Source organism: Chanos chanos, chromosome 2, assembly GCF_902362185.1.
Source record: "Chanos chanos chromosome 2, fChaCha1.1, whole genome shotgun sequence".
Taxonomy (NCBI): domain Eukaryota; kingdom Metazoa; phylum Chordata; class Actinopteri; order Gonorynchiformes; family Chanidae; genus Chanos; species Chanos chanos.
Genome location: NC_044496.1, coordinates 29,741,466 through 29,756,708, shown reverse-complemented (window position 1 = coordinate 29,756,708; position 15,243 = coordinate 29,741,466).

The following is a 15,243-nucleotide window of genomic DNA, read 5'->3' as shown; positions in this document are numbered from 1 at the left end:
TAGTGTTTGTTTGTTTGTGCTGGAATTAGTCATGCTCACAGTCTGTTCAGTCTTGCTGTCTGTTTATATGAGTGAAGTGAAACTGAATTTCATAACTCTATTAAAATGTGTCTGTAGAGTTGTGGTGAAGCCTCCATCAGAAGAGCTCTGTGTTTCACTGGGTGGGTAAGTAGTCCATTAATGGTGTCAGTGTTTATCAGCTAGCCAGTGCTAATGGAACCACATTTGACATCATTGCACTTTCCCCCAGGTACTGATTGGTCTTTCTATCTCTTTTCTTTTGACAACAGATGGAAGCAGATGACATTTTTCTGTTTGTCTGTTTTCTGTAAAACCTTGCTCAAAAGCACTTCTCTTCCAAACTTCCCAAGCTTCTTTGGAATTGTCATTTTATTCCTTTTAATTTTTCGCTCTCCCTTCCTGTGCTCTCATTCTATAGCCCTCTGTTTTCCTGATTTTTCCCTCTCTGTTTTTGCTTGCTGATTTTGATTGTAATGATTACGTGATGTGTGTATCTCCTGTGATCTAGCCGCTATTTTGCTTGAATAACTTCATTTGCATTCTAATATGTGAGTGGCATTTGCGCATGTTTGGAGGCATAATGGAATATTGTTCTGAAAATAAAATTTTGCCCTCACAACAATGCAGATTTATTTCAGCCTGAGGTCAGTTAGTCTTTTTTCAGAAGTACAGCAGACATACAAAAGTCTCTTTAGTGTCTCCTGTATACAAACTCATCAGTTCTCATCAGACTCGTTCATTCAGAAGGAGCCAAGCTGCAGATGCAAGGCATGCTAGTTTTGAAATGACAAAATTCCAAAATTTCAGCTCCAGTGCTCTGTAGTGAAAGTGAAACATATAGCAACTTTACTATTTGGTGGCAGAGGGGCTCACTGTTCATGGGTGTTGGTGGTTTGTTGAGCACTGTTCTGATGTTCTGTGGTATTAGTCCTGGTAGAGAAGCGTTGCTTTCCCAAAGGGAGTCTCTGGAAAGGGGTATGACTGGGTGAATGGGGCCATTTGAGATCGTTGGAGTTGGCCTTTCACAGGAGTCTGAAGAACGCCACCATATTCACAGCTGTGTTGCTAATTATCAGGGGGAAGTAATATGCATTTTAACTGTCTTTGTGCATTTGGTTCCAGGTTGTTGTCAGAGCACCACACAGGAAGACAGGTCACCTCTGTTTTGCTGGCTGACTCTGTGTTGTTGCTGATGAAGCCAGCTGTGGTTGTGTTGTCTGCAAAACTTTATTAGTTTGGTGTTGCTTGGGCTGCACTCATTGGTATAATGGGAGTGGAGGAGAGGCGAGAGCACATATCTCCGTGGGACACCAGTGTTGATGGATAAGGAGGGTGCTAGCCCATGTATTACCTCCTGTCCATCAGGAAACCACTAATTGCACTGTCAGATGGAGGCATCTACATTCAGCTGGGGCAGTTTGCTGTGGAGCCATTCCTGTACTTCAGTACTGAACACAGAGCCAAAGTCCACAAAACTGGATAGTAGTGTAAGAGCATAAGGAGCTTAAGAGTGGGGCTTAAAAGGCTTTTTTTCTTTCAAGATGGGTGGTAAAGTTGTTTGGTTGGTTGGCTAGTTTGGGAAATGGTATGGATGAAGGGGTATATTATGATGTGTTGACGTGTTGTCTTGTGACAAATGACCTCCAAACTGCACAGGAGTTGTGGTTGGTGAAGTCTTGCCCCAGTCTGCCTTATCAGTGGTGGTTCTAACTTGTATGGTGCCGTGGGCAAACCCCTCCTCCAATGGTCACTGACACTTCTCTATAGAGTATATAGGGGGATGGCAGGTTAACAAGGGGGATACATTTTGATCGTTTTGCTTACAAGGAGCATGGCATCCCCCCTCATCCCCCTACAAATCCTCTACTGATTATACTCATAAAGATATGACATAGCTGTTTACCTTTATTTTTTGCGTGTTTCTCCTCCTCTTCTGTCCTCCTTTTCCTACTCTGGGCAGCTGATGGCTTGGACCTTTACTTATCCATTTGTGTTGATTTGGTGCTCGAGCATCGATACATTACCCATCTCCCAACACTGTCAACCAAGAGTCAAGACTAGACCAATTCACCTTGGTGGTGTACAGACTGGTTTTATATCACTCTTAATGATTTCGCACAAACCAGAAAACAATGCAGCAATATGTCTGTAAAACTATATATTCTACGCTGGAGTATTAGGGCCACATTAAAATATTTTTTTCAAAAACAAAGTCGTAATATTACGAGAACAAAGTCGTAATTTTACAAGAGAAAAGTCATAATATTACGAGAATAAAGCCATAATTTTAAGAGAAAAGTAATAATATTCTGAGAATACAGTTGTAATTTTAGGGCCGTGGAGCATCTTGTGAAGTTATACTTTACTATAGGTTTCAAAGATAATGAAACACTTAATCTTTTGGCATATCAGCACCACATTATCTATATAATATAATATAATATAATATAATATAATATAATATAATATATTATATTATATTATAACATAATAATAGACTAGGTAATATATTTTCCAGAAAATTATGTTTTTCTTTCTTGAAGTGTTATGATTTTATTCTCATAGGCCTAATATTATCATTTTTTATCATAAAATTTCGACTTTATTCTTACAATATTACGATTTTTTTCATGAAATATTATGACTTTATTCTCATTAAGGGGGCACATGGTGGCGCAGTGGGTAGTGCTGTCTCTTCCCAGGTTTGGTTCCCAGCCGGGTGACCAGGGTCCTTTCAGTGTGGAGTTTGCATGTTCTTCCTGTGTGCACGCGGGTTTTCTCCAGGAGCTGTGGTTTTCTCCCACGGTGTAAAGACATACAGTTCAGGTGAACTGGAGATACTGAATTGCCTAGAGGTGTGAATGATTGCGTGAATGTGTTTGTCTGTGTGTCTGCCCCGGGCTTTACATGCCACAACAGTCAAATCAAAATCTGACGGCACCCCCTGACTTAATCCTCATGGCGGGCAAGAAAAAACTCCCCAAAAACCCAAAAGGGAAATGGGAAAATGGGAGAAATCTTGAGGAGGACCACAGAGAGAGGAGACCCCTCCTTGGCCAGACAGGTGTGCAATAGGTGTCGACCACGTGGGCAGTTACAATTGAACCCAATTTCGCCCAGTGAATGCTGGGATAGGCTCCAGCACCCCCCTCGGGCCTAATTAACATAAGCAACTTAGATAATGAGTGAATGAGTAAGTACTCTCATTAAATTACGACTTTATTCTCATAATATTATGACTATTTTTCTCAGTTATGACTTTATTCTCGTAATATTACAATCTCAGAATTTTTTTTTCCTCAATGTTGCCCTAATACTCCACTGTAATATTCACAGTATTATGAATGAGTTGTGCTTTATTTGGTTGCATTTTGTAGTGTGACTGATGTTGCTAATTGCATTAGTACTGTACAAAGTTAGAGGTGGGTTATTTGACAGATCCCCCCCACTCCTCCTACCTCAGGTTTCCAGTGGGGAGACCTGAGGTCAACCTACCCCTGCCCCTCTGCCCATCTCGTACTTCTGAGTGGGAGACCTTCCCAGGCAGTAGTCTGCCTAGCTCACAAACTAGAATCAGGGCAGAAAATTGATTGTGCAAATGTTACCATTCTGAATTTTTTTGTGCAGGCACCCTGTGCCTTTCCCGGCAAGATGCTGTCCTGGGCAGCTGCCCATGTTGCCCATGCCTAAATCCGCCCCTGGCCCTTATACTTGGGTGTTGCTGACCTGATTGCTTTTTTTTGAGTTGTTGTTTAGCAGCACAACTCTTCTCTGCATCTCCCTCTCCGTGAGCCTGTTCTTTCATCTTTCTGTACTGCCTAAGCTCTTTGTTAAACCATGGCGGATTGCTGTTGAAGTTCACCACACAGATTTGGAGAAAAGCAGGTTTGCTTGCAGAACGAGATGTAGAAACAGACAGTATTGGTGTATGAGTCTGTGGAGTTACAGGGGATTCCCAGTCAGAGGTGTTCAAACAGTCTTGGAGCATCTGCACTGCCGATGTCCATTTTCTGACTGTAGCCCTTCTTGGACTTGTTTCTGTTTGTCTCTGCTCAGCTGTCTTCTTCATGTGGGCTCCATCTGAATCAGTGCATGGCCAGAGTTGCTGAGGGTAGCACAAGGGAGAGATCAGTATGCTCCTATGATGGTATAACAGATGTGACCCAGGTGTCCAGGATGACATACTGCATTTAATTTTCTGCCTTAACCTGTGGTGGAGTGTACACACCAGAGGAGATGACAATGAATGCTCTCTGGGAGGATGAAAGCGACTGAAGTCTTTGTTCTGTGTTGTGATTGGCTCTGATCATCTGATCACATGGTAGATCCACAGCCCTGTCTCACAGGAGAAAAACGCAGAGGACCAGTGAAAGTTGTTGCTGGTACATATCAGTAGCTACTGTTTATCCATTCTGTTGAGCTCAGAGCTAACATAAAATGCAGATTCCAGTTAGTGGAACACAGGGTCCCTGTTTCCTCCAGCAGTGCAGAGCGCTGGGCCTCTTTCCACTTCTTTAAATAGCTGTGCCACTGTAAACTACCAAGAAATATGTAGCTAGCAACGAATAATCTCAGCAATGGGTGTCTACCTATCAGATGATCTCTTCCTGGATGGACAATCAAGAGAAACACCTTCAAGTCCAATTAAAAAAATACAGCATTCATTTTACTGGAAGAAACCTACAGCCCTATGTTGTGTGTGAAGGCAGTTGGAGCCAGCCAAAACACACATTTAGACTAAAGAACCGAAGACTGCCTGAAAACTTCAGAACTGGTTCCTCTCTTTTGAGCAGCACCAAGTTATTTTATACCTTGGATACTGTGTCTGAGCCAGTACTAAACAAATCTGACATTACTCTGTCACTCCACTGGGTGACATCACAATATCTCACCTCTGATGTTCTTATTCCATTTATGCCCCTTTTCCAGCGTAGTGTGAAAGCATGCTCAGGCAGATCAAAGATTTGATTATGGCCTTCATTGTCCTCACTTCTGGGCAATGGGAACTTCAAACAAGGTTCCATTCAACACATATGCAGATCAGTATATTATATTCTAAAACAAATGAAGAAAGGAAACAAATGGTTTACAGGACTCAGTGACAAAATGTGCGTTCATTCTATGCCCTACAAAACCCTTCACTAATATTCACGTCATGATGACTCTGATTGAAATGAAAGGACAGTTGATGTGAATCAACTCATAACTAGCTAACAGCTTGGTCCTGAGTTAACACAATAGCAACTACTTCAGTACTGTAATCCCTAACTATAATACAGTTTATGTCATGAAAATACAATTTTAACCTAACATATGCCAGTTATGACTCTTGCCTAAAACCAAAGTACTTGAGATTCTGATTTAATTGAACTGTCGAGGTTGGTTTTGAATCCCATGTTTCTGTGGAAGAGAAGGGTCTCTGACAAACACCATTATAGAGTGGCTGGGGAAAGCCATTACCGGGTCTATCAGAACAGATGAGAAGTCACATAATCAAAGTCTTTTCTTTCTCTTTTGATTGAGTTGAATTTAAATAATTTCAGTTGGGCTGTAATGACAGAAGCAGACCACACAGCTGCAAAAGCCAGCATGATGAAAACACAGCAACATTCCTAACGGTGTAAAAAAGCAGTAGAAGTAAGAAACAGGTCCAACTGTGCAGATTGTTTTGCTAAAAAAAACCCAAACAACAAACAAATGAAAACTTGGCAACAGCATAAAATGATTAGAGACTTTCATAGCTAGTGGGGTTCACCTCTTTTTACCTGGCACCCACCCCCAACCCCCAAAGACAAAATAGCAAATTTCTTGCTGTACTCCAGCATGTTGTGGGTTTTTCCCCCATCAGAATGCCTCAGAAGGTTTCCAAGTGTCAAGTAATTTACAAGTCAAATTATCTTAACAAATGACACACCGAGAGCAGTCTTTGACATTTCTGAGGGAGAGAGAGAGAGCTATGTATAGGGTTGTTCATAGTATACTTGTCAGGTATAGGGTTGGCAGGGTTGTTCATAGTGTACTAGTCAGGTATAGGGTTGGCAGGGTTGTTCATAGTGTACTAGTCAGATATAGGGTTGGCAGGGTTGTTCACAGTGTACTAGTCAGATATGGGGTTGGCAAGGTTGTTCATAGTGTACTAGTCAGATATAGGGTTGGCAGGGTTGTTCATAGTGTATGTGTCAGATATAGGGTTGGCAAGGTTGTTCATAGTGTATGTGTCAGATATAGGGTTGGCAAGGTTGTTCATAGTGTATGTGTCAGATATAGGGTTGGCAAGGTTGTTCATAGTGTACTAGTCAGATATAGGGTTGGCAAGGTTGTTCATAGTGTACTAGTCAGATATAGGGTTGGCAGGGTTGTTCATAGTGTACTTGTCAGGTATGTGGTTGGCAGGGTTGACCAGGTTCTCTGTAACCTCCACTCCCTTTACTGCTCATACAGCCCCTGCATCAGTGTCTCTTCCTGTTTTATTTCCTGACTGATAATCATTGTCACAATGACAAGGTTTAACTGGTAGTTTTTGACAACTAGCTTTTTTTTTCTTTGTTTTTTTGTTCTTTTTTACTTTTGTTGTTTTTGTTTGTTTGTTTTTTGCAGAACAGCACAACAGGTGATGTTAGTGGCATAGCATTGGCCTGCTTTGGTTCAGCAATTTATGATTAATCTGGGATGTGGTAATGTTTAGGATTTGGGTCCGGGTTGGGGTAAGGGTTTTCACACAAGCTCTAGAGCCTCAGTTAGGTGTGGTATGTAAAAAGTCAGATTTTCTTCTTCTTCTTCTTCTTTGTCCACGCAAATGACGTTAACCTGTGTTAACCTGATGTATTAATTGGCTGAAGCTTCCGCGAATGATTGGCATCACACTGGAGCCAATGATTTCGCCATTATCTGAGCTTTAGCTGTAACAAGGAGAATGAAGCATCCCAACCACTCTGTTTGGAATAATATATAACCTGCAGTGGAACAGAAGTCAATCACTAACCCAGGAGTCAAGGCACGATCATTTGGACACCTGAGTTGTTCCACAAAAAGCCAATCAGAAACCTGCAGGGTTTATGTTCATGCTGAGAGACGAATGTCTTTCTTAACAGAGAGGTGGCGGGGAACTCAGCCCCTCCTAAATCAGACTGAGGTAATGAAGGGAAATTGGTTGGCTATAACTAGTCTCAGGTGCTGACAGACAGACACCTTCAGAAGGCCAATAAATGAACATTCACATAACAGGGACAGCAGTGTTCACATCATTTTACTGTGTCAGGAATGGACTACTGACATAATTACTGCCATGTCTTGAGTAATTCAAACGACACAAATGGAGCCAGAGTTAATTTAACCATCACTCATTGTAAAGCTCCCACCCCTCCGCCTCTCTCTCTCTCTCTCCCTACAGGAAATAATATGATTTGATCATTTGTTCAATTAAGTTCACAATAACTGTGAAAGGGCGTAAGAGTGTCATTTTCACTGTTCTCATGACAGTCTTTTAATTTAGGGTTTGGATTAAACTGTTCTGGGGAAGCAGTAGATCTTCCACTCTTAAAGATGTTGTATCTCTCTTGAGCTCTCTTATCTTGATTTCTCTAAAGTTTTTTCCTCAATGTCTCACTCCCTTTCTGTTCCTCACCCTTTGGTCTCTCGGGGTCTCCAGACACATGGTGGTATTACTGGTAGCCCTTGGAGTGTTTACTGGTACAGTCTGTTTAGTTTATGTATGACTGAAACGTTCTCTGAGGGGAAAAGAGAAGGCCTTACTTCACCCGTTAGCACCTTCCCAGAAAGAATTACCATTGGTACATTACTCTTACATGCACATGTGCACACACACACACATACACACACACACACACACACACACACACACACACAGCAAGGGTCGCTGCTTCTAGACTCTGCCACTGCACACAAACATACACACACACACACACACACACACACACACACACACACATTTATACCTTAATTTACTAAATGCACAGTTGTTCTCTAAACTGTCAGATCGGATTTTCTCCAGATGTGTTTTTGATGAGCTGGTATGACCTTACAGCAGTGAATATATTTATGTGAACTGTCTCAGAGAGAGAGGGAGAGAGAAAGACAGAGAGAAAGAGAGAGAGAAAGAGAGTGAGTGAGAGAGAGAGAGAGAGAGAGAGAGAGAGAGAGAGAGAGAGGTTTACACCATCAAAGAACCTCCCTGAATCCCCGGAGTCTCACTAGAGTAGGAGGAATAAAGGAGTGCAGAGGAGGAGAGGAGACAGAGAGGGAGAGTTAAGGAGAGTGCAGAGAGTGAATGAGGGACATACACACACACACAGAAAAATGCCAGTCGTATTGCACTGGTGGAAAGTAACAGGAATCATTAAAAAAAAAATTCTGGTCTATTTAGAATTAATTACGACCGACTTCACAACAGCTTACCAATTACAAACACACACACACAGTCAAATGCACATATCCATGCACACTTTAAGGTGTTTCATTTTATGAATAAAATTTTCAGCATGATATATTACATATGTTGGAGACACAGTCAAGTTTCTCTGTGTGTGCAGACCCACCAGTACATACCCACACACACACACCCACACACACACTGTCTCTCTCTCTCTCTCTCTCACACACACACACACACACACACACACACACACACACACACACACACACACACACAGAGCTTCATAATTCACCTTAATGTGTAGTTTCAGCTCCGTAGATTCTCACAACACTAAGCTATCTATCTATCTATCTATCTATCTATCTATCTATCTATCTATCTATCTATCTATCTATCTATCTATCTATCTATCTATCTATCTATCTATCGCTTCTCTGTATGCATCTCTCCCTCTCTCACTAACTGCTCTCTGCTCTGTGTTACAGCCACATGCATGCACACACCCACTCACAAATGCGCGCACACACACACACACACACACACACACACACACACACACACACACACACACACTCAACTTTCTTTCTCATACACACACACACACACACACACACACACTGAGAAACTTTTTTCTCCTTTTTAGTTATGCAGTGTGCTGTTGCCAGCTCACTGAGACGTCTTAACCGCCCACAGATTGCTCTCTGTGTCCCCAAATTAGTCTCAGTGGGAAGGCGCTGATTTAGGGAAGATTCCCAAGTCTGCGTGCATGCGTGCGTGCGTGCGTGCATGCATGTGTGCGTGTGTGAGTGTGTTTACGGCTGTGTATGTATCTGTTCATGTGTGTCTGTGTGTTTGTGTGTGTGTGTATGTGTGTGAGAGCGAGAGAGAGAGAGAGAGAGAGGAAGGAAGTGTATTATAAGGAACTGAGTGGAAAATTATATGAAAACATTTTGACATAGATGTAAGACAAACCCATGACAAATGATTCATACTTATACATGCTCACACACAGACACAGCTGATATGACACAGTCTGCGGCATTTTCCAGGGTTTATGTGTACACAGATCTCAGAGACCACCCGTCATCTAATCATGCTGCTCTTTTGCTCTGCCTCACAGGATGGTCTTGAATGAAGTGTCACGAATAGGAATACGAATACTAATACGAATACGAAATACTTTATTAATCCCAAGGGAAATTCAAGTGTCGCAACAACACTGTCAGCACACACCAAACACAACACAGACTAAAACAGTAGAATATAATAAGATAAATAGGACAATAGGAATAAAACTAAAACAAAGATAATATAAAGGTTGTTTCTGTACATAGTGCAGTAATTGGAAACGTAATAAGTAGCCGTAAAGTGAGAATAGTGAGGTAGACAGAAAGTTATTGCCATAGTGCAGGAGTTACATACATAGTATATAATGAATATAGTGAATATGCCACAATATAGAGCAGTAGTAGTAAGATTATCACTATTGTATGGTGTGTAATGTTTAATAGAGAACATTGCTGTTACATGTGCAATAGACTACATTGTCGTTGTTACACATTGTGTAAAATGATAACACTAACTGCATAGTGCAATTCTAAACCAGATAACTGTGAGAAGGAGTGAGATAGATAGGAATAGTTGATGTCCATTATGCAATTGTCTGTTGTGCAGTTGTCCATTGTCACACTCCTTTGACATATACAGTAATCAATCCAAAGGTCAAAGGTCATCATCAGTGGCCAATGTGAATGTGTGGGCAGTAGACACAGAGGGTATGGGTCGGTAAGGGTTATTGATTTGGTCACTGGGGGTTGCATGGCATGATTTTTAATTTGTCAGTGTGGTAGAAACAGTGTGGTAGATACACTCACACTCACTTTTTGGCTCTGTGGTATAAAACAGATAAAATAAACTAGTTCTGTGATATAAACTAGATAAAATAAACTAGAACTTGATATCAGTGTACTGCCTTAGAGGGGTGCACTCAGAGTGCTTCAAGAAAGATTTTGGGGTTTGAAATGGAAGTAAATATTAAGAGGATAACTGTTTTTAGACCTCTATTATCCAATGACCTCACAAACACACAACCATGCTAATGGTGCCTAATAACTCTTGACATCTCCCATCATTAGAATATGAACATTCTCTCTCTCTCTCTCTTTCACTCTCTCTCTCTATGATACAGTGTCAGAACACTGATTCAGCCCAAACAGTAAACACAGGAACTCTGTCAGAGCAATTAAAACAGCAGACACACTAAGACATTTCTATTATTTTTTCTCTGTTTTATAAGATTGACAAACTTGGCTGTCAGCTACAGTCTGCCTTGACGGAGCATCATCCATTGTTTGTGGGATCTCTCTTTGCTTTGGTGGATCCGTGCTGAGTTGGCTGTGTAGTTGTGATATGTGTTGGCCCATTGGGCGGAGCCCTTGTCTTGGAGTGAGGGAGGGTTTTTGTGTGGAAATTCTCTTGGCTCAAAGCTCTGCTTCTTAACACACTCCTGAATAGATTTGCCAAGATTTCTGACTTATTCTTCAGGAATACACCCCACATCTTCTGTTTCTCAGGTTCCTTCATCTGAGAATGGTCTGTCTCACATAGTACAAAGAATTCACCACAGATTTAAGCATGTATGTGAATAAAACTATAGAGACTGGTTGGCAAGTCAGCTCTCTACATGCCTATTGTGCCTTAGAGCTAAAAACTTTCAAATAAACATTCAAATAAATCAAAGAGATCCAAATGAACCTTTGTAGTTAGGTTTTACCTTCCCATTTTTCCTTTTCTTCTTTCCTTCTGTAACTGTCAAACTCAACTTTTCTCTTTGTAATAAAGTGGTGTGCGAGGGTGATTTCAACCTAGAGAATTTTGTCCAGTAGTTGAAGTTACATTCTCGTCTTCTCAGGTCAAGGTGCATAACTTGAACTTGAACATGTTCCATGAGCAGAGCCACCACAAAATGAACAGTTACGTCGTTTGACACCGACTGAAAGGGCAGAGCACTGAAAGGGGACACTGACAAATGGCAAGTAAATGAAGAAATGGGATGAGAGCGGGGGGAAAAGGCGATGTAAATGAAGAAACGGGATAAGAGGGACTGTGAGAACTATGGACTATGGGGGACCGTGCCACAGTGGCAGATGCTAATTCATCATGTAGCACATTGAGACGAAGCCTCAACAGAAATGTGTTTAGTTCCCTTCATTATTTAACTGTAGAGTGTTTTTTTTTTCCTGTTTTGGACAAAGTAATGAAATTGGGCAGCGTGCTTTAGGGTGAGTTACATTTGCATACAAATGGGCTTTTTTCCCCTCTTTTCTCTCTCTCTCCTCTGTTTAATGCACTTGTGTCCCGGTGTGTCGTGTCTGAGAACCACACGCCTGACTGCAGTGGCGGTTTTAGCTTGTGTGGCGCCCTGGGCGAAGCCCCCCTTAGCCACCCCACCCCCCAAAACACACACACACACACACACACACACCGCCAACAACTGTGTCTAACGGTGTTATCTAATCATAAGATGTTAAACTGCATAAATATAAAAATATATACAAAAACAAGACTCATAAATATCAAAAAGAAGTAACAAAGATAAAGATCCATTTGTGTCGATTTGGCACTCGAGCATCAATACATTACCCATGCCCAAATGCTGACAATGAAAAGTGTGTGCGGGGCGGGGGGGACATGGGGTACACCCAGACTTGTAGGGGGGGTCTGGGGACATTCACCCTCGGGGAAAATTTTCTTAATTCTGGCAGCTAAAATGCACCATTTTCCCACAGCTTGAGACAGATATGGAAAGCCTAAAGGCAGTGGTGTTATCAGGATAGCTTATGCTACATTGCAGCTTTGCACCCTCTAACTTGACGCAATCAAAACTGTGAAAACACAGACACTGGAGCTGGGGAGCTGGGGAGCTGGAGAGCTGAAGCCTTCAAAGCATAAGCTGGACAGGAATGTATTTTCTGTGTTTAGGGTAGCCTACTTTAGATGGAATTACAAAGAAATTGTGCTTTACAATCAAGTAATCTCTGTTGGTCATTCTGATTTCCCAAATCAAGAAAATACATTGCATAGTAGTGATGTGTCATTCGTGAATGATTCATTCATTTTGAACTAATCTTTTGTATGACTCGGAAGTAACAAGTCGTTTAACTGAGTAATCCGTTCATTTTTTTCCCTAGGCCGCACATGCGCACTACTCAGGCTCAGCTTTGTTCACAAACGGGTCTGTAAGGTCCTGAGTGTCTTGTTCACTTGTCACATGGCCGCTGCGCATTCTCAGTGCAGGAACGACTAAAGCCATTTTCACATATGCGCTATGGACTATAACCACAGAATCAGGTTTGCATTATGTCCGAAGTTGCCATTTCACACATGCAGCACACAGCAGCAGATAGTCCGAGTCAGACACTTTCACACATACTCAAAATCCTCTGTTTGCTTTAGGTGGGGGATGGCATGTTGCAAAAAGTACTCTGCGAAAATCGCTGTGTTTTGTTTACAACAAATCGAAAAAAAGTGGACGAGGCTACTGACTTTGTCTGACGATTGCGGTGTTGGCCTTTACCGACAGAAGTTCCTGAATTTCGTCGTCTCTCCAGTTAGACATTTTCGTTGGCGTCTTCATGTAAATGACCCTTCTTCTTTACTCTCAGATGTTTGTATTCTTCCGGTTTCGCGCCAGTCATCAACATGCCCACTTGCTCGCTGTGCATACTCCAGACTATAATCCGCTCTATTCACACATGGACCCAAATGAAGAGAAAACAGAGTTTGTACTAGGGGGCTGGTAGAATAAAGTCCGTTTAGAATCCGAGTTGACTGATTCGGACATTTTTGTTCACACATACAGCCCTTCTGGTTAGAATCCCGATTACTTTAGGGTTGCAGTGCATGTGTGAAGGGGCTTGTTCACGACTCATAACTACGGGTACTCGAGTCTGAGTCTTTCGTTCATTATTCACATGGTTACAGCAGTAACATGACCAATGGTATTATTACTGGTGAGGAGGGCTTGCTAACATTAGTTGGTTAACCAGAACATTTCTGCTAGCTAGCTAGCTAGCTGTGTTTAATGTACATACTGAATGGATGTTTAATTTGCCTTTTCGTTGGAACGAGTTGATACCACTGCGTGAAAAGTGGTGTATTCGGAAATATCCGGACAAAGTAAACTTACGCCAAACCTGCTGTTTGCCGGAGGTATTCGGATGCCCGCAGAACTTTGTTATGCAGACCTGAAAACTCCCGTAAATGTCAGAATACAGCTGTTAGACGGAAGTTTTCAGGCATCCGCATGACCACAGTCGTTAGCTGATGGTTTGGCCTTTCAAATGCTAATAACAGTCAGTGGTCTGGGTGGGACTGGGTACAGAAGTCTGCCCCCCTTCCTCGCTGTAACTTTCTATCAGTTAGCCTATTTGTAATATTTAGGCTATATTTTGATAACCACAAAAACTTGTTAGGTGTTGCATGGTGTATAATACAGCAGTGGTAGGCCCATATAGCCTTTAATGTCATTGCACTGTCGTGCAACTAAATTAAGATGGACTCCTCAAATGGAGCATACAAAAACACACTGAAAACATCATTTAAAAAAAAGTCTAAATGAGAGGTTCATTAATTACATATTTGATGGTTATGCAACTGTCCTTTACTTGGGGTCAAAGGTATAAGGTGACCAGATGCAAACAGACCAAATGGAGGACAAGTAGTACGTTTGTATGGGACAATGTTGGACATGTTACCAACGCTGTGAGATAATGTAAAACTTAGATATAATGTCAGTCTAACTGAATAAGAAACACTTGTATACACTTGTATTGATAGACATCCAACATGCATCAAAGGCAACATCAAAGGCAAATGTACTTAAGCAAAGCAGCAGGCATCATGCAGCTCAAGTCTTTCAAGTTAAACCCCTGACCAAATCCAACTATAAGAATACAATTTACAATTTTGTTATTTAGCAGACGCTTTTAGCCAAAGCGACTTACAATAAGTGCATCAGTCGGATTTCTAATACCTCATGAGCAGAGATCACAATAAGACTGAGCGTCAATTTACCCCTTCGTATTGCGCCCCTGGAATACTTTGACAAACATAGATACAAGACAAGGGTGTTTTTTTTTATAAGGAAAGGGAGGTTAGGCAGTGGGGGACAGGTGGGTTCTAAAGAGGTGGGTTTTCAGTTTCCTGCGGAAGATGGTAAGAGATTCCGTAGTCCTAACTGCATGATGGAGGTTGTCCCACCACCGTGGGGCAATGGCGGAGAAGAGGTGTGATCGGCAGGAGAGGCTGCTGGGTTCCCGAAATGAGAGGACTGTCAGTTGACCAGAGGTCGTAGAGCGGAGGGTTCTAGTAGGGGTATACGGAGTTATAAGGGACTGAAGGTATGATGGGGCGGAGCCTTTTGTGGCCTGGTAGGCCAGCACCAGTGTCTCGAACTGGATGTGGGCAGCTACCGGAAGCCAGCGGAGTGCAGTAAGCAGAGGAGTGACATGAGAATGCTTAGGGAGGTTGAAGACCAGGCGTGCTGCATGAGCTGGAGCGGCCTGATGGCGCAGGTCGGCAAGCCAGCCAGTAGAACGTTGCAGTAGTCAAGGCGGGAGATGACAAGCGCTTGGACCAGGAGCTGGGTCGCCTGTTGTGTGAGGAATGGGCGGATTCTCCTGATGTTGTATAGGGAGAATCTGCAGGATTGAGTGACTGCCGCGATGTGACCGGAGTAGGTCAGCTGGTTGTCAAGGGTTATGCCAAGGTTTTTGGCTGCTGTGGTGGGGAACACCACAGATCCCTCAATGGTGATTGCAGTGTCGATC